Source organism: Meleagris gallopavo, chromosome 1 (assembly GCF_905368555.1).
Source record: "Meleagris gallopavo chromosome 1, MGAL_WU_HG_1.1, whole genome shotgun sequence".
Classification (NCBI taxonomy): Eukaryota; Metazoa; Chordata; class Aves; order Galliformes; family Phasianidae; genus Meleagris; species Meleagris gallopavo.
The window spans coordinates 25,865,160-25,891,331 of NC_139404.1; the positions used below are offsets into that span (position 1 = coordinate 25,865,160).

The 26,172-nt window shown below is 38.4% G+C and overlaps 1 protein-coding gene across 10 annotated transcripts in view; it reads right to left on the minus strand.

Annotated features, from left to right (window-relative positions):
* Nucleotides 1–26,172, minus strand: part of FOXP2 (forkhead box P2) — a 410,750-nt gene that overhangs the window by 342,739 nt on the left and 41,839 nt on the right. For 9 of the 10 annotated variants that reach the window (XR_014881957.1, XM_085219270.1, XM_085219261.1 and 6 more), the window contains exon 2: nucleotides 883–1,029. The gene's annotated coding sequence lies outside the window, so the exon portion shown is untranslated. Of the gene's footprint in view, nucleotides 1–882; nucleotides 1,030–21,612; nucleotides 21,710–26,172 lie in introns of those variants that run through there. The other variant, XM_085219215.1, reaches the window with a different exon arrangement.

Sequence of the window (26,172 nt, forward strand, 5' to 3'; positions counted from 1 at the left end):
AAGTCTCAAATTTTTCCACTCTTAAAAATGGCAGAGCACTAAAAACATCTACAAGGCCTGAGACTACAGCTCCCGAGCGATTTAAGCTCAAAAACCAGAGCATCTGCCAAAAGAAGCTATCGTGTCCTCCCCCACGCTTCTGGCTGCTAATTTCCATCCTCATTTCCCTTTGTACCACAGCCCTTGGACAGCCATACATGAGAAGGCTGGGATAAATCCAGCTGCAAACAAAACCCTACAGAGAATTGGTTATTTTCAGCCAGCTTCACTTTCGATATTTGTCACATAGCCATGTAAACAGCTACACACGCTGAGGGTGCATGAGGGTACACATGCAATACGGGGACGGGAAAAGAAGCTGGAAGCGCTTCTTACACAGCTGTAACAGGTTAAAGTGTTCACTGAATACTTTGGCTAAAGCTAAGCTGTCAACAGAGAGACACATGATATTGAAGGACTCACACAACATCTTCTTGGCATTACTTTTTAGGATGAGATGGGTTGGCCTCAGCAGATGCTTGCTTCTCTACTAAGCGTTAGAAGATTCCAAGATGACTAACTGAGATGTTGTGGCTTTGTCCCCACATATGTAAATTAACCTAGATCTAGATGAGTTGAAAATGGTAGAAAGCCATAGTTTGGACTCTTTCAGCAATTCATTTTCCAGTAACAATTTTCATATGTGAAAAATAATTGTAGAATAGCCTACCATCACAAAAACATAGAAGGAGTATGTATTTGCTGAATGCTTTGCAAATTTAAACCATAATTCACATCCACAGGCAATAAATTTCAATGACATGGTTCTGTATTCCTCCTTAGTGAGCACATAATTCCCCAGTAGTAACAGTCACAACCACAGCTCCACCACAAATCACTTACATTTCTTTGGAGTCACTTAGTCACCTTGCTGGGTTGTGGGAAGGAATGGTCTTTTCCTCTTTGCTCAAACTGGTCTTCCTTCTAGAAGTGTCTTTCACTTCTATGGTTGATAAGGACAAAAAGTCCTTAGCTTTCACTTAAAGTTACCTACAGGTAAAAAAAAAAATAAAAATAAAAAAAAAAGAAAAGAAAAAGAAAGGGTATGGTAAGTACAAGCCTTCATGTTGATTTTATAACAAAGTATTACAATCACTTTTTTAAAACACTCATCAATACATTTATGGGCCACATTCTTATATGCATGCACTGTACACCTTGAAAGAAATCTCATGTTTTACATCCTTCTTTATATCAAGCACCCTGGAGTAGCAGCCTACTCCATGCCTGGGATTTGTTATAACAGAATCACTTTAAAACTAAGTCCACAAAATGAAAGATCATTTCAGATTCGCTTTTATTTGTTTTGCAACACCAAAATCTTGCATGCTTCTAGTAGGGCTTATGCAGACTATCACAATTAGTTCAACACAGATTTACTGGAAACCATTTTAGTTACCCATTACTAGCAAAAATTCAAATACGAATCTTCTGTTAAACAAAACATCTCTTTGTGTTTCAGAAAGTGAGACCTTGGTATACAATAGCTCCACAAAAAGGTAACTCACCACTCTGTCAGAGCCAATATAGTATATCAAACATTAGAAATTACTGAGAAAGGAAAAAGAACAAAGAAAAACACATTATTTTCCACTGTAACAAGCCCCATCTTGAAAAGCTTGCTCAGCTGTAGTGTCTCAAAGAGAATAGAGCACAACAAAACAGAAGTTAGAAAAAGTTCAAAGAAAACATACATCATCCACCGGTTAGAGTATATCTCGTATGAGGAACAATTCAGTATGCCACAACTAACCAGACCAGAAAATCGACAACTTAAGAGATTATACAACAGAAGACAACAAAAGCCTTAACAAAACTGAGATACTGCACAGAGATCATCCTTCCCTTGCTTCCTTGCGCATAGATTCAAAACAAAATGCAATAACTTCTCCACGAAGTAGGTAACAGACCTGTGGACTTCTTCCCAAGAATGCTGTTGATGTAAGGAGATTCCGTAAATCAAAGGGGGAAGTGAAGGTATCCTTAGAAGAGAAGCTTCACTGCTCCACAGCAGAATTCTGCTTGTGAAGGTTCTCAACACTTCCCTGTGTTTGTATCTACAACTTTATCCATGTGCACCCACTCTATTCAACATATATAAATGCAGTTCATTAGCATCTACAGGCCCCACGTTTCATCTCAAAGCAAACATTAAAAATCATATACTTTGAATTCCATCAGCTCTTCTTTTTTTTCCTTTTATCTCTAGGATACAGCAGTGTTTTTGCTTTATTTTGGGTAAGTGCAGATCAATTAAAATTCCTTCAGGGAAGTCTTCTGATCCAGCAGAAAGTGAAATGACTGTCATCAGGAGCAAACACATTTTGCTGTCAAAGAATAGCCTGTTACTTTTGAGAATAAACTCTCTTAATTCTATCCATACCCATCAGATATACCAAAACAAAATAGTTGTCTTGCTAGATATAGATCTTTCCACTTGTGAACTAAGTAACCCTATACGGAGACTTGTGCACTGGCATGTTATATGAAGCAGCAGACTATACTAGCACAAAAACATAGTGAGACAAAAATAACTTTGTTCAGATCTCAGTGTGCAACCAAAGTTCCTTTTGAAAAATGCAGAAATTGATGCCCTAATGTTTCACACAAAAATTTATCTTCCTCAAAATCTGTGCACAGATCTATTTATTCATGTTCTTTCCAGACCTTACAATGAAGAATCTGAATTACTGCTGCTTTTTTTTTTTTCAGCTTGATATATCAAAGTATGCTTAGTATTCTATCTACACCCCCTCATCATTTCCACACTCCACAAAATCAGAGGCTGCTGTGATGCTCAGTTATGTTTGCTTCTCAGCTCAAATGGCTACAGAGAAGATGGAACAGAATTCACTGTACAACACATTGATGACCAAAGACCTGTGGGACTACAACAGCAGGTTAGGTCACCTTTTTATTCTACCCTTTGTCCAACTGCTCTGTCTGTTTAGAATGTAAAAACAAAAGGATAGGATTGTACCTCATCTAGCTCAAAAGGAATTCAAGTTCTGCTTGGAATCTTGCACAACATTGTAATATGAGGGCTGCTCCGAATATGATGCCTCCTATTTTATTATGCAGGCCCATGATATCAGAGGTGGATATTGCTGGTATGGTTGAACCTTTTCACCAGTATCCCGTTATATTTTGTTGCTGTGTGACAGATGGCAGCAGAAGGGCAGTCTGAAAGAATGGTGTCTGACACAGAAGCGAATATGAAGCAAAGGTGTGTCACTGAGTTCCACCAAGTGGAAAAAATTGCAACCACTGACATCCATCAACTCTTTCTGAATCTTTCTGGAGACCAAGCAGTGGATGTGAGCACATGTGAGGATGGTGCTGTTCAGCAAGGGTGACAGAGGGCCATCTCCACTAGTGCAGATTTTTGAGTACAACATGCAGACTCTTGTTTATCACTAGCAAAATTGCACAGCTAATGGTGGTGGCAGTGTTGAAAAAGAGTATTTTATAGTTGAGAATTTGCTTTATCAAATAGTGTGCACTTTGTATTTGTTGCAGTTTCAATGGAAATAAATAGGACGCATTATTTTTGGAGTGACCTTACTAGATGTAAGAGCAAGCACCTCTGAACAAGAGCCAAGTGTCTTGGAATCAGCGTATGAGCAAAGATAAGCTTGTTACAGATTTCAAGAATTTATGTTAAAAAAATCAAATTCAGGAAGTAAAACTTGGGTAAAGAATGCTTTTCTTTCCGCAACCATTTGTTATGTACTCCTTTGGAAAATTAGATGAGCACTCATGATTGGTTTAAAAATTAATTCCTTATATCCCCTAATTCTATTATACCCCTAAAAGAAATCTACTTGTTCCAAAGATACAGGAAGATATTTTTACACAAGAATTTCTTTGCTTGTGCTTTGAATTTCTGAATAACCCAGCGACTCAAGTAACCTATAGGATTAAAGACACATACTGGTTATTTTGGGTATTACAAGCTAAATTTGAGCACAAACTCACACTGTTTCTGTAAGCTGCATAAGGCATAAAGCAAAAGCTACATAGGGTAATGTAATCTTAAACATTACTGTTACAGGACTTATTTGGCCATTGATAAAGCGACGGTTGCATCACAAAGCCATCTCACATAACTATTGCTAAAATCTTCACAGCAGATATTTTTACAGAATACATTGTAAAAAAATGTCCTAGAGAAAAAATTATTTGAAGACTTACAAACAATTTCTCAATTATTTAGAGGCTGTGTATTATTTGTAAGAAAAATCCAATGGCTCAGATCTCTGACTACATATGCTATAACATTCCATTTTTGTACATAAGCATTCTACAATTTTACTTTCAATGACTAAAGCCCATTGGGTGAAACTAAATAAAAGACTAATGCAGGATTTGGACTGACACCCTATCATATAAACAACCAAGCACTGGTTTAAGACTGAATAATATTTACTCTATTATGTAATTGTGTAGTCAACCTAATGTACTATTTCAGACACGTGTCTTTACCACGCTGTTTATCTAAAAGCCTTTACCCAGAAAACTTATCTCACAAAAACAATCACTGTTTTACTAGCACATTTTGAGCCTCTGTAAAAAACAATGCATTCAAATACAGCAGCAAAAGAAACAAACACATCTGCGGAAAGGTCCCTCTGAGCTAATCTATGATATTATTGTCCTAATCTGGAAACAGCATAAGGAGTAAACGAGATCAATCAGACTGTGAAGAATTAAAGAAGCAATGGTATTACACTACAAATTTCCTTAAATATTGTGTTAAACTGAAGGAAAATGCTTGGTTTTTCTGTAATTTAAGGAGATTGATATGCTGTGATGAAAACAGCAATACTTCAGAAATTCTCAGAGTTGGCATCACATCTTTTCTCTTATATAATGAAAAGATAAACATGGGAGAAATGATCACATAATATTAGAATCCATGCACCGTTATCACTAAGATAACCAATAACATTTCTGGTACGTTGATACACATATTTTGCAGGACAAGAAAGCACTAATTAAAATGTTGTAATTGTGTCCTGTCTTTAGTTGTATACTCTTCCTCTTGTGAATCTGGACAGACTTTAAAATAGAGAAATATTCCACATTTCTCTTGCTGATTTGCCTTAATACACATTGACCAGAAGCATACAACCTGAATCTGAATCACAAGAGGATGGACTGGAAGGAAAACACAGGTAAGACCTGTTTCCAAATAACTCCTCACATGGCCAGCTGTTTATAGTGCCAACGTAAACACTCTGTATGAAATAGATGATAACAGACAAAGGCTAAGTAGCTAGATCAGACCATGTGCCAACAAAGATATAACACTGGCTTTGGGACAATCAGATGGAATAGGGTGAAGGGTTGTTAAGCTGACATCTGGGCTTGAGGAGGTAAACAGATAGAAGCATCCTTCTGAAGGAGATCTTGTGGCAAATACAACTGGGAATATCTTTCTTCAGCAGTCCCCAGTGGGAAGCATGTCACCTACTTTCTCTGATATTCCTCCCAGCTTTGCCTGCCCTTCTCACTTCAGTAGTGGGGTTCCATTCCACATAGGGATACATAGCAGGATCTACAGACACAAATGCCAAGTAGATAGCTGTGACTCTGGAAATGAAACATCACACATTCTTTTCTAAGCTAGGACTTTGCAGTCAGTGCTGGCACTGACAGGGATATAGGTGAAATCTGAGTTTCAATTCTCAACCCACATCATTTCCAAATGTTTTTTTATCCTGTCTACCTGAGAACATCACTTATTTACAAACAATATTTCTGTGCTGCTGTGGCAATTTTAAACTAGGTGAATGGTACAGAAGGTTTCTGCAGAGGAAAAACAGGAGAAATTCCATAAAACTTTAATTCAGCTTCTTTTCTAATCCTTCCTCTTTTTCTTCTTTCTTTTGCCCCCCAGCCTCCCTTGTGCCATAGTTTTTCTCCCCTCCTGCAGTACAGTATGTGCAGACTATCCCTCTTGCTGGGAGCCAGAAGGGACAGCAGCACAAGAGGCAGCACTCAGTGACAGCCGGGATGCCTCCTTGTCACCAGAGGCAATGCCAGGACACAGGAAGGACTCGGACTGGATGGAACAAGGGTCAGCGATGCTGAAAAGGTACAAGGGCATGAGGTTTGAAAAACAGACAAGGGCTGATAAATGCTGGGGATGTGCCAGACAGTAGGAGCAGATATTTATCTGAGGAGAGGATGATTTGGATTGTTAACACAAAACAGGGGAGGCCTAATCCAAACATGTGAGCAGCAGTGCGTCTGAAGGAACTTGCTCTTGTGAACCTGTAAATAGGAAGATCTCCTTGCGTTACCTTCAAATCCAAAATTTGCCTTCTGAGCTTTGGTAGACCAGAATGTAATTAATTGGTAGTCCGGAATGTAATTAAACATTCAGACTGTGGAGTTTTCCTGGAAAATTCTATTTATTTTACTGTATTCATTATATGGGTTGGTACATACCTCACAAAGTAGTGTGAGTCACCTTTTTTTGACCAATCGCTACTTGCACCACCCAGTTCATTTTATACATGCTGAGCACGAGGTGGTTCTGGGGGATAATGGCAAGATTTCCAGGCAGGATGCAGCTGCAGGACAACTTGAGCCAATCTAAACTGGCCAAAGCAGCCCTAGCTTCCCTCACCTTCCTCTTCAACTCCAGCTGCAGACTCCCACTCCTTCCTTGTGCTGACTTGGACATTTGCAAAGCTGCAAGGTGAGGCAGGTCAGGGAGCTAAATTATGTGAAAACAGTCCTGCAAAAAAGAAGTGATCAACTTTTGATCAAAACTGGGAAATCTCTGCAGGTTCTAGAAGGGGTATGGCCAGGCATGAAGGTGGGACCGCACAGCTGGGACGTGGGAGGCTTGCACTGATATGAAGCACACCCTGTGCCTCTCAGGGTATATTCAACACTTCTTCTAGAAATGGACATAGCTAATTGCGTGCTTCAGCCCCCCATTTCCAGCACTGCTTACCTAGCTGCGACAACGCAAGTGTTCATGGAGTATGATCAGCCCCACCACAGATTAAGAATCTAGGCAAAAATAAATGTGGCAAAATAAATGCTGTTCTCCACCTGACAGGGTTTAACTTGCATACCCACAGACAACAATGCGAGCAATTTCAGAGGTACAGAAATGAGCAAAAAGGAACCAAAAGATGCTTTAAGCCCACAATACCATTGAAGAAGCATTTATTACACAATGACTTAACTAGCCTATGGACTCCACCAACCTAAAAGTATCAAGTAGAGCTGCACCCTCCCCAGCACTACCATGCCCTGCTGCCTCCCCCCTCACTCCTCCGCAGGCTACAAAGATGCACTACAAACTGACGATCTGCACTACAAATAAGACAGAAGCACAGTCCTCAGGGTATAGCTATAGGTGTGCGCTCCATCATAGCAATCCCAGCTACCTAGGACACTAGCATTGAAATACAGAAGCTACTTTTTTTGGTTTACATGTCTTGGGGAACTGGGTCCCATGATGAGAGAGGACATACACATACAAAGCTGGCATGCTTTGCCACGTTATTACAGCATCTCTACATAGATACGTACATACTTGAGATCAATTATCCTAGTGTTAGTATTTGCATTATAAAATAAAAACTAAATCAGAGTAAAATGCTAAGTTCCTTAGCTTTAAAATTAAATGATTCCATAAACATTGAAAAGAGACTCTAAATTCTACTCCATCTCTCTCTTTATTTTAATTATATTTGATTTGGACAATGTATTTATCACAGGTTTTTTTTCCAGATGACACATCACTGGTTTATCTAATACAGAGTCTGAAACAGACACTCACATTGCATATATCATTTATATATACGAAAACAATATACACACAAAAACAATTGCAGACCATAATTCTACTAAGCTATTGTCCATTTTTAATCATTTTGTTTAATAGACAGAAGGGTAATCATTGAATAAAACCTTAATTTCAGCTATCAGTTTATAAAAGAGCAATCAAGCATTCTACGAAGGAATTCAAAGTTCAAGAAATTCTTTTCCTTATTTAATAATTTTAGATTTTTCTATATATTTATTCATTTTCCCCACAATTAAAAAAAAAGAGAGAGAGAGAGAGAAGAAAAACACTTACAAAAAATAGATGGGAGAAATACCTTATCTGCATTTCTCTTGCGATTCTACTTGGACAACAGTATTTCCTAAACGTAGCCTATTCACTGCTGGATATGTAATTACCTTCAGTTCATAGTCTAGACATTAATGCTTTCGTAGTATTTAAGACTCCTTGTAACATGCTTGCTGCTTTAAGTAAGCAAGGCTAAATCTTGACCAGATAAATTAGCAAAGAATGCAATAAAAGCTGCAATAAAAGAACTTTATCCTCCAAACCTTCAAGTTGCTGCTAAATGAGATTTCTTTGAAATGCAGATCAGTTGAACTAGATTAGTGAATTTTAGCTCCTGTCAACATCATAACAAAATACAAATACAATTGTTCACTGGCCTTATCTCCATGCTTCCATCTGCTGCCTTGTTATTTACTTTCCTTGATTTACTATGCAGATCTAAATAAGACACATCAAGGAGGGCTTACAACACAATGGCTTCTTAAGCTTTACATCAAGGTATTTGAAACTGAAGCCCTGAAAGGGCTGCCATCAAAGACATATCTCTAATGAACTTCCATATCAGAGGAGGTTTGGTATTTAATACTGCTGTGAAAAGAAAAAGCTACAAATCAGAATGGCCTATGAAGGAAAACGTCTGCAAATCTTGATGAGATTAGCACCTAGCAGAATTAATATCCCAATAAAAATGATATCTAGTTCCTCGAAGAGTTAAATTTCCAACCTTTGCAAAAATAATGTGCGGTGTCAGAATGGGAAAACTCAGTTGACAAGGTTAAAAGGTCACGGTGGCATTCTTTGTTTCCCCACAAACTGCTCAAAAAAACAGTTTTTGCTTGTGGCGTAATTAAGATATTGTTGACAAACAAGCCTTGGAAAGAAATAATTAGCAGATGCAACAGTGCTATTGCGGTGCTTTCTGCAACATTGCAATTTCACAGTATCTTCAAAAAATTAGCAACAACTTCATGGTGGAACAACGTAATCTAAAATGACAGCATGCAACATTTGTTCATCAATTTTCCTATTTCCCTTTCTTCCCCACAGCAATCTATGGCAGCGCAGGATAAAATCTTCTGTCAGTTTGCTTAAAGAAAAACAATCCTTAAGTGCCATTTCTGTTAGGTGCCACGACCCCATTCGCACAGCGCCGTAAATGAAATAAGAACTTTCCTCCTGACCATTTCAATTCTATGCATTAAATTAAACACATATAAAATGAAAACACGAAGTTAACAAGTTTCCACAGTCCATACACAGAACTGCATTAAACTAACAGTGTGCGGGTATTTGATGGTACCTTTTACCAGACACCAGAGTATATAAACAAATGATGCCTTTCTTTCTTAAGAAAGCATTTCAATCATTTATGTTCCTCTCTAGCGAGGGAAGATCCCACAAGCATGTTCCATTCCGTGGATCAATCAGCTCCAAACCGAAGCAGACATGTTGTATGCTCCAGTGCCCGGGAATCATGCTGCAGGCTCACCAGATGATGAAAATTGAGGTATGCAGTGTATGGGAGCCCCACATGGCACCCGCTAGCTTCTGGGCATGTCAAACTTCACTACTACCCTACAGTCAATGACAGCAAACACCTTCCCTTCCCTTCTTGCCTCCAAACATGTGCTTGTCTTTCTACCCTCCTTCCAAATTACAGGCAGTCTTCCAGAAACAAAGCCCCCGAACAGGAGCAACCTCCCATGGCTATGCTGCAGAAACTGCGCTCGTCTTTTTGCTAGATTTCATTTCATATGGGCTGCGTTCCAGGCTTACTTATGGCCACAAGAGACCAGTACCTTTCCTGTCGTTAATGAAACGACAAAACAACAGATTTGCATATGTAGAAGCAGGTGCTGTAACAGGTTTGACTACTCTTGACCTAAAGCATGTAAAAAAGATTTATCAGCAACAGCTGTCCCTGAGGTACCGGGGCTCTGACGGACAGTCAAAACTTTGCCATCTGCACCGCCGTGTGTTATAAATGACAATCTGAATTAAAAGCTGGTCAACAAATCTCGTATAACTAATTCCTCCCGCATCCCCATCCATATGTTGAATCCCCAAGATACACAACACTTGGATTATCTATTATAAATACCAATCTTTAAATCTGAGCGAGTTGCAACTTATTCAAGGAAGAAGCATTTAAATAATTCTCTGAACGTACATACGTTTGAAATGCTTCGACTGCTTTACATCACAATACAAACCTGTATTCTTTTCAAGTCACATTATATCTCTTTTCAGAATAAAAAATAGCTATAAATATTTACATAGTCTAATTTGGGGATTTACAGAGCTACAGCATTGTTTAGCTTGTGGATTATTAACCAATATAATTTTTGTTCAGCTCAACTTCTCTGAAGTCTTTCTTGAATGCGCCGACAAAAAAAAAAAAAAAAAAAAAATTGACTGACAGAAAAACATTTCAAAACACCTCTGTATTCTCTGTGTAATGGATGCATGGAGGGAAAGAGAGGTTTGCATTTTATGTTCTGATTTTTCCATACGAAGAGGAACTGCGGTTTTTCCCCCAGACCAAAGGAATGAACCTGAGAGTCTGAACGTGACCCCTTGGTGCACACAGCGACTTGTTCTGGAGCTATGCTAGCAGAAGGTAGCACCATATGCCCCAAGCCCCAACTTGGATGCTCTTTCCACAGTCTAATGTGCTTGTCAAAAGATGTTAAAATCACAGATTTACTTTCTCTGAATGTACTTCATTACTGTACAAAGTAAAAGACAGGATAGCACAAGTTATTATGTTTTACACAGACGTCCTTCCACCAGTTTAAACTGGGAAATCTTTTTACTGGTGGACAATGATTGTGGTGTTTAATGTTACAGCAATTTTAAGCCTGATGCTAATCATAGCCATTATAACTCTTATTGGTGACAAATATGTTCTAAAATAAATCGTTAATCATTTTCCTTCTCATAGACTTCAGGAAAAATACAACTCTCTTGAAAATGAATAACCGTTACCATTATTTGCTCCTATTTTTATTTTACTGGCCGTTTTAAACTTTACAAACAAAAAAAAAATAAGAGCTACATTAATTATACCAATGTAATCCAGGCAAAAAGATTAGAAATAAAAATAAAAAAATAATCCATGGAGAACATATGGGAAATAAACTTAAGTAATAGTAAAGTTGCTTCACAATACTCCTAATGATCATTTTAAATGCTGCAGCAAAAGTAAACTCATTCACTGGGGTTTTGTTCTTCAGTTTTTAGAAGAAAAACTAGCTTTTCCAAGCATACATATATGCACATATGCATTTCCCCGCACTGCTGAAAGAAAGGATGCATTTTTTTCTCAAGAGGATAATAAAGCTATCTTGCAAAAATTTGTGAGATCCAAGTATCCCTTTAAGCAGTTACAATTTACTGCAAAAACAATGCAGTTAAAAAAAAAAAAGGAATACAATTTATTTACTCGCTAGGTTGTAGCTGTCTGTTGAGACCTACAGTGATCCCCTCAAGAGCATAAATATTTAGACAAATTTCAAAATGTGTATTATATACTTGACAGAACATATTTACATGACAGCTCAGCGCTACAGCAATCTGATCGAAATATTTCATACAAAACAAAGTCAAATTGGAGGAAAAAAAAGGAGGCAGCTCAGCCATGTAAAGAGGCTTGAGATTAAAAACAGAGCCATTTAGAAACAGATTAGCCATTTAAGTGTTCGTGTCAAAATTACGATAACCTTCATCTACTTCTCGATTCACTCTATCCTACAGATGAGTTTATGAAAATCTCAGATGAGCAGCACACGGCATTAACTCCGTGTCTTCTCTAACTAAGCCCTTTAATTGCCTGCTCTTCATCTGCTGCCCTCCCCAGGTCCCACCTCAGGCACAGGCAGCTCAGTGCGGCCGCAGGCGTCCCCGCAGGGCTGCCCTGCCCGGGAGGGGGACACGTCCCCTGCCCAGCACTAACCTCCGAGCCGCAGGGAGACAGGGAAAAAGGTGGAATAAGCCTCATAAAGGCTGCTGTCACTCCTGTCAGTGGTGCAATGAGAAGGCCCAGGGAAGGCTCTTTGATCTCCATGAAGCCCAGGGCTCGGTTATCCCTTGGCGATCTTGGCCTTCTTTAAAGAAATTACACATGTTGGGATCAGATATGGTGTTTTTGGGGTTGGCTCATAGAAGCAGCAACAAGCACACAGGCATTCTCACTCTTAAAACACCACCATGAACAGACAGCCAATTCTCTGCCAGAAGGTGGAAAGCAAGAGACTGGGTAATTCAGGACGGCAAAACGCATGAGAAACATATGCAGAATAAATGGTGAAGAGACTTATAAACACAAACTGTGTGGTGTGAACAGAATGGAAAACAGAGCTGGCTGCACGCAGCCCTCAGACATTCAGATGTAACTGATCATGGCCCCATGCATGGCTGGGAGACCAGGAGAGGAGGTGGCACAGACAGGGAGGAGAACGTTAAATTAAAAAAACCCACACGATTGAGTGCCTGATGTTCCCGGAGCATTTACAGAAACAGTTTCTCCAAATCCAGCAATGTAGGAGAAAACGCACGCAAAAGATTTGCAAGAACGCACTTACCGAAAAGATGCTGTGTCAGCAGCTTGGAGGGCTACCTACACTCCTGCCAGGGAATACAGGTATTTCAGAGGAGCTACTTATAAGTAGATTAAAAGAAAATAAAAGATGCACAAGGAACAGGCCCTGAGCCACACAGGGAATGGGAAGCAACTGGTCAGCAATTAGATTTTGGACCACCTTCTTTACTTACCACTGTGCAATACTAAAATCAGACACAAACACCTACCAAGAATCTCAGTAGGATGCAATCGCTGCCCCATGCTCCCTGATGAGCACACCGCTCTCACCTGCACAAGAAGCAGCAAGTCCACCACCCCACTGAACTGCACCCGTGAAGTGTTTGGTGTGTGAGTGGACAAAGCCAGTCACTAGTAGGTGAGTCACGAGATGGGGAAGGCTGCAAGAACAACTTTTTTCTTAATAAGGGTACTTGTTAAGTTAGTTACTTCACTTATATACCGAGTTGTATTTAGCTATAATTTTTACCATCAAAAGCTAGGAAGGAGTGCTGGAAAAATGTTGAGGATATTTGTTTTTCTTATTCTACCCTCCTTTCAAATAATAAACCAACTGCTTAGTCAACATATTGAAAACTGTTGCCTTTTGTAAAAAGGTATCTGCCTCAGACTGCAGAGTGGATGGTTTCCACCCTCGGACTTATTTAATATATTAAGTAGCACGCAGAGGTAATCCTTATGTTCACAGCAAATAAAAAATAGAATACTAATATTGTATATTAAAACAAGGTACCAACCAGTGAATTTTCAGATATTACTCTCCCTTCTAAAATATATTTCTTTATTGTTTATATACAGAGATTCTTTTAATAAGCTGCCTTAATTTTGCAAGTGGGAAACTGAAAAAGTGGGAAAATGCAATTATAAAGTGGTTTTTTTTATTTGCAATTAAATTCCAAGGTTGCAGAATACTGTATCTGTCCCAATTTTACAGAACTGCTTAAGGCATCTGCCAACCAAGTTTCAAGAGGATTAGCTGTAATGAAAATGCAACATATGTAAATACAACGACGTATTTAAATGTCAAATATTTCAAACACAATAGCAAAATTACAAATTCAAAGTTATCTTTCCAAACACACAAATCTATCAGTTTCCTCCATGAAAGATAAAAACTTGGAAACAGCGGTTTTGTATTCTTCTGGAGAAACTACACAACGTGGCAACACACTAACCTGGCCTTCTTAATGTACTGCTATTTAACTGAGCATCTGGGGTTTTTTTTATGAATACACAGCATGCTCCACCTTTAACACCCATTCCACAAACTTCACACTGTAGATTCAGAGGAATATTGTTCCTAGCAAAAATTAGTTATGCTATGAACTTAAAAAAGCACTTTTTGTGTTCTCGGGGTATCTTGTTTACCTGGCATTATTGTAATATCAGAACGGGAAAAAGAACACCATCATACAAAAAAATAAAACCATGCAGCTAAATGCTCTTCTGATTTCAGACACATTTTTCTCATCTCTGGATGTAGTACAACCTTGCTGTGAACTGTTAGGTTTCCACTACTTAGAGACGGACGGTTTCATACCGCTCAACAGAGATTACTGCTGTCTATCTAAATAGGGCTTACAGTGGCATCAGCATATTTTATTAACTCAGAACCATAAATCCTATTCTTATACGCTCTCAAAGACCAACACTCCTAGGGTCAGTTAAATTTACATCAGCATGGCACCTATCAGGAAGAAGCTTCAAAGGAATGAAGCATTGCCTTCCAACAGCCCCCACCCCACCCCCCCCCAGAAATTTGGATATCCACTGAAAGTTTAAAAAGCAGTACTCCGTCCTTGATATTGAAGGACAGCTTTCCAAGGAGGTTTCTAGAACACTCTAACACTGCATAGCATCTCGATACACTGTACAACATAATGAATATAATTACTACATCACACAGAATTACTATATGCTATATATATAATGTAAATACAACATCGCTTTTCTGTCTTTCAGTAATTCTCCTTCTTCTGCACCATAAGCATCTATATGCAGGCTAGCAGATCTTAACATTCACACTTACCTGTGACTCAGACAGTAAACTCACGTAAAGGAAAAAAACATAAACACTTCTGAGCATTCAAGGAGTATTCCTTTATATCCCACTGGATATTACTACATGGAAGTACAACCAAACTATTTTTGCACATATTTCTCTGCTCTCCTCTGAACTGAGGAGAGGAACACCACGACTGTGTTCTAAATATATACTGTTAAGGACTGGAGAGCAAAATGAAAAGGTAGACAACAAAGCCAAAGAAATATCAACCAAAAATAACAGAGAAAATTTGAATTCAATTGAAATTCCACAATCCAAAAAATATTGTTATTTAAAAGCCTGGTGTGTACTCACATGTACCTTTACACTAAGTAACGGCAGTAATGGCATAAACAAATAATGCAGTAATAATGCAGTAATGCCATAGGTGACTCCCAAACAAGTCTGTAGCTTTACACAAGCAATATGCATTTATCCAAGTAAACACTTTTTTTTTTTTTTCCCCACTGAGTTGGACAAAACATAATTTAGCCTCCAGTCATCTTTAGAAATATAAATCAGGTATAAGAGTCTTTGTGTGGGAAGAACCAATTTTAGCACCACCCTCTGTATCATTCATGACAAAAAAATTCTATACTGTAGTCAAGTGGTTTCCTCAAACCAAGAAAAGAAGTGCTGAAAAATACCTTGCTGAACTTGGAGGCTCTAGAATAAAATGTATATTTAATTCCATTCACTTGCTGTGTTTTCTCCTTTTTTTTTTTTCTCCCTCTAGTAAGCACCCTAAATCAAAATCAGACATAGGGCAAGAGGAAACAATTGTTGAACTTGATCTTAGAGGTCTTTTCTAACCTAAATGATTCTATGAAAGTAACTCAAGTTGTACCAGAAGTTTAGATTTGACACAGGGAAGATTTTCTTCTTAGGTAGGGTGGTCAAGCATTGGAACAGGTCACCCAAGCAAGTGATGTAGTCCCCATCCCTGAAGATAAATAAGAGACAGGTGGACACAATACACTATAGCACGTGGTTTAGTGATGAGGCATGACTGTTCAGGCTGACTGTTGGACTTGATGATCTTCAACATCTTTTCCAACCTAAATGACTATGATTTCATGAAGGGACCCATAAGGATCACTGAGTCCAATTGCTGTCTCTGTACAGGATCACTCAAAAATCAGTGTCGTCCAGATACTTTTTGAGCTCTGGGAAGCTCAGTGCCATGACTTCTTCCCTGAGGAGCCCTTTCTAGTTCCTGACCACCTTCTCATTGAAGAACCTTTTGCTGATATGCAACCTCAATCTCTCCAGCTTCGTGCCATTGACCAAGAAAGAGCTTTGCTCTTTCAGCAAAGCTGCACTCCAGCATCTCATCACTCAGTCTGTATGTATAGCTAGTCTTGTCCCTTCCCTGGGCATTGCTAAACATCACGCAGATGGTGACAGTCTAACTCTCCAGTTTATCAAGATCTCTCTGTAAGGCCTCTCCACTCTTAATGAAGTCAACAACTCCTCCCAATTTATTATCATCAGCAAACATGCTCAGAACAACTTCAAGTCCTACCTCCAAGTCATTTACGAAAATATTAAAGAGAACTGAGAATTTGATAACAAACATGAAATCGATCTATGTATCAACTGCAGTATCTTAATTATTGCTAAATATTTATAATAGAGTAAATGACTCTTTAAAGTTTTCCTAATGTTCGCTAGAAATCAGACATAAAAAAACTTAGAAGAAATGATCATGGTTCTACAATTTGAAGATTTGATTTGAAAGTGATAAACCAACTTAAAATACTAAGTGGTCTGCAATCTGAAATCTTGTTTCTAACTTATTTTGCTGTAATACAAAACTATTCAGTGTAACTTCCTTCTCAAACAGCAATTTAACAATTCAATACTACCACTGCTATGAAGAGAAAGTGTGCTTTGAAGCTATTTGATCTCTTCATATCAAAACTGCAGTCTTGTACTGATTTCAGAATCTACTTTATTTGCTATTTTGCAAGAAAAAAGTAGAAAGACTACAAAAAGCAAATATCAGAAGTAAACATTTTGATCAACATAATTCCCTTCCAAAAAGCAAAACTCCTGCTGTTCTTTTTTTTTTTTTGAAATAGAAAAAAAAACCTTAAAATTTAACAACAAAATAAGTGCATGTGTATGACTTATTTACATCAGATAGAAATAAATCCCTCACAAGTGCGGAGAACAAAGAATTTTCTTTTGGTACCTTATGAAAAATATTTAAGGAAATGCCTAAAACACTCAGTAAATCTTTTGACAATTTCACAGTGTAGTAGTTCAGACACCATTGCAATACGCAACACATATAGAATTTTCAAGCCAGTATTTTTTCAATTTTAGCACAGATAAAAAGGGCAGGGTACAATTGTACTGCATGTGAAAAGGTAGGGGGTGCAGTAACATGTGAGGTATCACCAAGAAATGGGAGAAGTGCTGAGTCTGAAACACTGATGACTTGCTGTGATCTGCATGCCAGCAGAAATATGGTTTGGAAGGGACTAATAAAGTGGTTGGCCCCACACAGAAAAAAAAAAAATGATATGCACTAAATACTTTAAGCATGAAAACTTACAATAAACATGAAATTCAGCTACCCAAGTGAAATTGCACAGAAGCTCTTTTCTTCAGATGCATTCCAGGCTGCATCTACATAAACACCATGCTGGCCTTCAGCATGCTGCCACAACCTCAGGATTCTTAGTAATACATAAGAGAGTTTGAAGCCTATGTTTAAATATTTCCCTTAAATACTTCCCAATTTAGCAACTCCCATTTTGACAGCTGTTTGTAAGAAGACTGTCCTTGCAGATAGAGTGACCACTCAAGGACGTAAGTGACTTTTCAAGGTACATCAATGTTCACAGGACTGCATCTTAAGATGGGACAGGCAGAGTCAGACCACTACCACCACAAGCAGAACCCCCCCACACACATTCCCCATCTTCTCTCTCTGCCTTTCCATGTGAAAAGGGGAAATAAGACTATTTAATCACTACTGTATGCAAAGGTTTCTACAAACCAAAGCGCCAGCACTTCACTAAGAACAAATAATTTAAAGAGTTTTTGGAATAAAAGTTCCACATTTCCTGAAAATCAAAGAGCAAGAACATCAGCAGAGAGCTGGTACTTGGGCTCACATTTGGTGAACAAAGCACCATTTGGGCCTGCTAATAAACTGCAAGCAGGACTCCCAGGCAGACATTATCTAAGGTTATCTTCTTTGCCAGAATGATCAAAGATCTCAGGGATAGCAGATGGACAAAAGAAAAAAAGTCACGAAAGCAGCAGAGAAATAAATTAGTGGACTATAAATCTATAGGAAGAGTGCTGAAAGAAAAACTGCAGACAAAAATATTTACTCTTAAGAATTAAAACTCACATGTAACACTGACATGTTTCCAGGCTAGCTCCAAATCACGATGATTAAGTATTTTGTCATCAACAACTTGAAAAGTTTTTGCTCAATCCTTGAAAGCTTGAAACTAAAATTGATTTTGGAATACAAATCTCTTTACAAAGACTTCTTAACTCAAACCTTGAATATAACAACTTTCCTTCATGGAAATCATAGAATCATAAAGGTTGGAAAAGACCAATAAAACCATCTGGTCCAACCATCAAGTCACCACCACCATGCCCACTAGTCAAGAAAACATCATCATCAATGTAACAGCATACACTTCCAAGTGCAACCCAAAATTCTACCTACTGTAGTGCACCATGCACTGTATTTTGCCAGAGGATCTGCAAGAGGCTGCACATCTAGATACAGACATCCATGAAGCTGCAGGTGTGCAAGTTGCCTGTTACAAACGTGACACCCTACTTAATTTGTTTTCGTATTCCCTACTCACAGAAAAATCACAGGCCAGTGTTTTTTAACCAAACAGCAAATATCCATCATTCTTCCAGAGAAACATTTATCATATCCCCTTGACAACTTACATCACTATCAAAAATACTATCTGTGGTACTGAGGTGTGAATTCTCTACAGTATGTAACATTTGAAAAAAAAATTAAGATTCTCTTCTTAACACAAGCAGATTTTTATAGCAAATTAAATCTTCAAGAGAATGACATAAGTGGAACACAAATGTCAGTGCCTTAAACTATAATCAAAGATTGATGAATTTTTATCCTGGGAAAACACTCTACGTTTTTTTATACAATCTTAATACAATCCCAAAAAATCTCTCCCATCTTGCAACAGTCTTATTTGTCCTTCTGGAATCTGAAAACCTGAAACTGTAAGCAATTACTTACATGACAGCTACAACAGCAAATCTCAACACAACAGTTCTGTGGGTCACTCTGGGTATAGTCCCACTGCACCTTAAGTTTATCTCACTGAGGAGTACAGCCTTTTATTATTCTTCATTCTCATCCTGCTACCTTTCTTGATACGGCTTCAATGTCTACAGGACTGTATGTTTGTTGGACTGTTCCATAGCAGCACACATCAGCAAAAAGCTAACACCACCAAAGTAGAACAATAAAGAGCACTTTCATCAATTCAGCATGCTGAAATAACTGAGTGGAGTTCAAGAAATACCAGAATTGATGCACACAATTTATACAAAGGCTAAAAAATTGAGGAGGTTTCACAACATCTGCTGAAAAATTCAATTTTAATTCCTTCCATGCTGCTCATATTAGTAATCTCAACTTCTACACTTTCTCTCAATCTCTACTTTCTCTTGCATTCTAATTTCTCTCAATCTCTACTTTCTCTTGCATTCATTTTGCATTCTATTATTTTAAATTTACTGAATTATTTCTGAGATCCTCCTGCTGATGACTCTTCGTATTTCTTTTCTACTTCCAGTCCCTTCAGATGTTGCTCCTCCTTTCATATGTCCTTCAGAAAGAAGGCTAGCTTTCACATGATACCAGTGACAGCTTTCCTGCTTTCATTCCTTCGGTTCATATTCTTTACCATTATGTTCAGCAGGATGAAGGAACGCTACAGGTTCTTACTGAACAAAGAGATTTACAACAAAAATAGAAAACTGCAATGGCACTAAGGTGCTGGAGTTTATAGGCAGCTGCAGGAGACAAGAGCACAAGAACATCTGGGAAAAAGTAAAGTATGATATTTAATGTCAAGGGAGTACTTTCTCAAAAACCCTTGAAGTTTCTCCTTTTTGCTGTCCACAGCACCCAGTAGTCACAGACTTTCTAATGTAAAATATTTCACAGCTATGGCAAAGAGCTCCACGTAGATACAAGATTACAAGCCAATAGGATTCTAAATATGCCAGATCTCTTTTAAGAATGATTTCTTTACTAATTTATAACCTTCTAGCTTAGACCAATAAAATGGGTACAAATGATACTCACAGTAGCGTTGTCAGTTCTCTGAATACAACTATTTTTCTATCAGCTTTCATATATCCCATTTAATTCCAAGAATTTCATGTTAAAAAAACCAACCTGAGAGATCAACTTAAGTTCAAAAATATATATTCAAAGTCTTGAGCCTATGGAAAAAGTTTTTAAAAACATGAAAACAATGAGAATTTCAAATATTTTGATGCCTCTGAGTTTTACCTATGTTCCTACAAGTGATAGATTAAAATGACTGACTTCGGTGAATTCAGTTTATAATATAGGATGATTACAGAAGGCTGGCATAAAGTTAAAGACCATGGTTGTACAGTTAAAAATTTTAATATAAAATACAAGTCAGGCCTTATTAAGTCTGAAAACATCATTCTGTCAGGTACCAACTAGGAGTCATTTATGAATGAATGCTAAAGCCCTTTAGACAGAAAGGAGGTGAAAACGGAAAGGACTTCCTGCCAGAGGACAAGTCCCATCTCATTCCCTCTCAGTACATGCTCATTTTAATGCTACTAGCAAGAAAGTTACAGGATAAGAGAAAGTGAGACTGCTTAGGAATCTGCCCAGAGCAGCTTACCTTCATGAAGCTCCAGCTTCTTGCATGGGATGGCAACATTTGGAAAGTAATCTGCTATAAACAGAACTCTCACCTGAAATGCAACCTGAAGAATGGGGGTAGGAGAGACTAAACACACAAAGAAATGCACAGCTGCTCGGTTTAAACTAGACCTCTATTTTCTTTTACTCATGACATAGTGTTTCTACCTGGAGCGTGACGTTAAGTCTCTCTGAATCAATTTATTTCTTTTTTAAATATTAAGCCTGTACGAGTTGATAGCAAGATGAGTTAGAGTTAACCGACACACTTATCATGACTACTCAAAGAAAGCAGCGTGGGAGGTAGCACCAAACATGCTCCGGAGCAACAGCACCAGCACAGCTCAGTCCACCTCTTACAGGGAACAAGCAACTGAGATAGAAACAGGCACACTGTCTCTCTCCAATTTACAGGAGGAAGATGAGGTTCCTGTATACCCAATGTGAGATTAAGAAACAATGGTTCAAATGTTGGTCCGACCAGTTTATTACAAATCTTAATCAGGGAGATGGGAAGGGGAGGATGGTGACTATTATGAATTAGGGTGATGGGGAACGGAAGGCAGGCAATAGAAAAGATAAGAAAGCAAGAACTGAGTAAAGCATGGATAGTCACCACCAGGATCCAGCAGCATCCTGCTGCACACCGTTCCAATGGTCCGTGGCAAAAGCGCGGGGAGAGCAGCAGCAGCATGGCCAGCCTTGGGCAGCAAGCAAGTAGAAGAAATAAGCGGCTGCTTAAGTCCAAGAGGAAGCAGCAGGTCTCAGGTGGCAGGCCCAGGAGAGAGTTGGTCAGCATGTAGGCATCAGCTTGTGAGACTTCTGACGTCAGACACCTTTTCTTCTACTTCAGCATGCAGGCTTCATGTCGTGAGGAATCTTGTCAGATACCTAACCTCTTGGTTGTTGGTCTCCTTCTTATCCTTCTTCTGCCACCCTGGGGGCTCTCGTTGCCCCTGGCTTGCAAAATCTTCAGACAACAGATTTCATCAACTTTGACCAGGGCTTGCCTGGACTTGTCCATCTGTGTCCTTCTGACAAAGGATTTCTCAACCCTTGCCCATGACATGTCCATCAATGTTCCTCAGCAAGCTTGGAGGCAATGGTGCAAAAGAATATTCTCTTAAAACACCTCAAAATATTTCACACGACAACCAAAAGGAAGCCAAAAGAACAGTCATTAAACTGGAAGACAGACAACTTTAAACAAATTGAGTTTATTTTCTGCAATTCTAGGACTAATTTTTCCTTGCTTTTGTAAATGCAGTTTTCAGTTATCTAGAATTATTGTATTCATCTAATGGTTTTCCAGTATCTGAAACTTAGGCTTGCATATATTTCAGTCTGTAACATTCTGTGGTTATTGTGACTTGCTAATTAGCTTTGCTTCTTTAAGATTATTTAACAGAATTATTAAAAATCTGGTCTCAAATCTTTGCTGATTGATAATAGAACATACAAAATGTTTAACAAAACAGAGTAACAATGTACTCCATTTCTATTAAGTATATAATATTATAATTCTGTGCTATGTGATCAGACTACCAAGTGGAACCATCACTTCCATGCCCTCCTATTTAAAGCTCCTATATTTCAATGCTCAACAGTAACATTTCATCAATTTATTCACCTTCGTAAGTCAGTCCCTCATATGAAATTGCATACAGTTTACAACTGAGCAAACAGAATGTATAATGTCCAAGTAAAAATCACAGTTAAATTTCAAACAGAAGATGAGTGGCAGATAACCAATTTACAATTACAACATTGGTACCAAGGTTATATGTCATACCTAAGCCTAAGGACCAAGCCTTCAAGACGAATAAATGACATCTGAGAAAACCAAGGCTGCTTTATCCTTAAGGACATTTAGAGCAATACTGCCAATGGTCCTATGCTAACGTAAGAAATGAAACGGCTAAAAACAGAAGCAATCAAAATACTTATTAGCCAGCAAATAAGGTAGTTGAGGACAAACTGATTTGAGAATAAGAAGTCATGAGGTCCAGAGACAGCTGTCACTAAATTATGCCTGTTAAAAGACAGTTTGCTTATTTGCTGTTGGAGGATTCAAGAAGTCTGCTTTCTCCATGCATGTTAGATATAAGTATTCTGTTAATTATCTGAAATATAGCCTGTGGTCGCTACTTTTAGTTCATGTTATGTTCCAATTTTCAAAAGTAAAGAAGAATAGTAGGCACTTGTTTCTTTAGGCTTCATGGAAGCATACAACCCTAAGTGGAAAAGGGAAAAGAGATGGGAAGGGGAAGACTGAGATTCTATCACATGCTCTCTTTATTGCTGCCATGCTATTTCCACGGGGGAGAGCAGTACTCATCAGGGGCCCCTTACATTTTCTTTGTTCTCTCTTCTCTTTGGTGCTGATGCTAACACAGAGAGAAATTTCATTAGAAATAGCAGCACTGCAAATTATCAAAGGACACCCTGTGCTGAAACTGTGCTGGTACATACTGTACCCTGCACCTTCCTGAGCTGCAGTGCTCTGCTCTAGAAGGAAAGCTTACATGGCTTCCAGCTTGCGTGTCATTTTCAAAACTATTTTGAGAATTCTAAAGAAAGGTTACTTAGAAGACACTGAAATTTTTCATAGTGCATAATTCACAGGTATCTTGATACTGTACATAACACCTTATTGCTCAAGAGATACTCTTCTTCCTTGCTGGGTTCCTAAACAGTTTACTTTCATGCCAAGTAAGGATACACAAGACATTCCAGATAGCATTTTAGTTCCCTCTCAACCACAGTGAAATAAAGAAAAGCTTCAAAGAACCCAGAAGGAGATGAGAAAGCCAAGCAAAAACAAATGTAGGTGAAAATTAATAGTTACTTCAGTTATAATTAACAGAAAATATTATATTAAAATAACAATGAATTGTATAAACTTCAAATTTTTTCAGTTGAATGACAGTCCACATTCACAGAAAGAGCCATTCAGAGTGACACCAAGCCATTAAAGCTCTAATGCATATTGCCTAACAAAGGATCTCAGAGGCTTCAAGGCAAACATGTGCAATAGTCATCAGTATCACAGACAGAGCATAACATCTGATGAAGATGTGGATGTACTTCCACATGGCAATTCAACAGTTACCTTGGCTTCGGTGGGAAAGTAAGTCTCAATCAAGTTAGAAGATCCTGCTTTGCCTGTTCACTACAAATCTTGATGCTAATCTCTACTCAGTCGGAGTGTAACATCCATACAGAAACATTTGCCGCTTTTAGCAACAGACTTGGATCCTTTGTCTGTTTCAATAAACCAAAGAGCCAATACATACGTTCGGGTATTAAATCTGTGAATAAAAAAACCACAGTACTCACTTATGCTGCCCTGACATCAAGTGTCTAAACTAGGTCTGAGGTTTAGGAGGAAAATGTGGAAGATGAAGACAAAATACAGACACAAATGGATAAAATTGTATCTCTCTACGTACATCCAGTCTTTTAAAAACTGTGCATGGAAGATGCAAGTCTGAATTCTGTCACTGTTCTCAAATTTTTATGGAAAGCTTGAGCCAAGATTGGGCAGTTAGAGGTTATAGGGCAGCCTGTGCAAGGCTAGGTTTAAAACAAAACAACCATATGACAGAGCAAAACATCTTAATGCACCTCATAAAATTTTCTATCAATCTGAAAGAGAAAAGGACAAAAGAAAAAAAAAAGGATGTTTAATCTTTCAGTGAGCATGAGCAAAAAAGGGAAAAAGATGGTCTTTTACAGAGCTAAGGGGAAAAAACTGGAACTGGTAATAAACACGCTAAATTCCAAAATCAATGCCACTTTTCAATATTTGTAAGGACAGACCTAACTGAAGCAAATAGCAGTATTTTCACATGGCACCTCTTGTGTGGTACTTTAACGCACACATAGTAGCAATGGAGTACCGTAGGGCACTGGGAGACATCAGACAGAAATTACAACAAACAGAAGATATCTGTCAGATCTTCACCACAAAACAAAGAAAATCCAGACGTTACAACAGTTTCTAATATTCTCAATTCTCAAACAAATTACAGCCAGGATTTCTACCAATCCAGAATCTGGGTGGAATCCATTCAACAGTTCACCTGATCACTGTACTAGGAATACACTGAAAAAAGATCCTACACCTAACTTAATCTTAAGAAAAATTATGAGTACTTCCTGCCAGTGGGAGAAGTAAAAATGATTTACACTAGGCTGACTTCCCCGTAGAGAGATCCAGGTGAAGTAATCAGATCTCCTTCACAGTGTCAAGCAGTGTATTCTGTTTGATGGGTCTTATGAAGAGCTGGAGGATCGTAGAGAACAGCTGATCCTTTTCTCTATCAACCAATTGTGCAGGGACCTCAAAGAACCAAGATGACGTTGCCCATTTCTGCTCAGGCACACCGTGCAGCTGCAGTCCTTGGATATGAGTCTGGAAATTTCACATGGATGTATTTCAGAAGCACTATGAGATCCCAAACAAGTAACATGAGGCTTGTGCTTCCCTAAAGACCTCATCCCTTTGATGTTGAATTTATCCATTGGAGTCACAACGTCAAAATGGATGCATCAGACATATTCCTGTACTGAGGAGGGAACTGGGGGAGTATTTGTCCTGTTGCCTGAAACTGACACCACTGCAAAAGCTTTCCATGTGTTGAGAAACGGTGAACAGCCTGCCTAATAATTCACAATAGGAGAGTACACAACGAGGATTGTTATGTGATGTGTGGCACAAGGCATCACGAAGGTTAGCTGGGATGTGTATTGTCAGTTAAGTAAAACTGAGTCTAAAATCTATTCACAGCCAAAGAGCTCTTAAACTGAGATTTAATGGTTTCTCCAGATTTCAGTAACATAACTTTTGATTCAAGCATTCACCTTGGGACCCAGATGCTTGGAAAGTGACTGAGTCATTTGAAGAGATTCAGGTTTTGCACTTTCGTGGAATCCTTTAACAACTGAACAATTGTCAAAGTAAATGAAAAAAGGCAGGCAGAGTCTCGAGAATTTAAGAATGATTGCCACTACCACAATGAAAACTTCAAGGGTTACAGGCAGGACAAAAGAAAAGCCTCTGAAATGAACAGTCATCACGTGAGTACAAAACAGATCACTGACCGTGGGCCAGATTTATAACTGTATGAAAATATGCACCTACAATATTAAAATAAGTTACAAACTGCCTACTGAACATGGATTTCAAACACAGGATGTCAAAACATCCTATTCCTTTCTCTTTGTGGGAAATAACCTCTGTAAAATCCACTCTATGAGGGTGTGCTGCAACTGCCTGAAGGACATCCACAACAGTACAAAATCCATCTTCAGTTGAGGCATATTTTCATATAAAGGGTATCTAAAAAAGGATACAGAAGTGGGGATATGTGGTAAGCTGGATCAACAATCACTGTTCATTATATCCGGTCCCCAAGTTTCTAATATTTTGTTATAAAAAGACACTAGGAAGC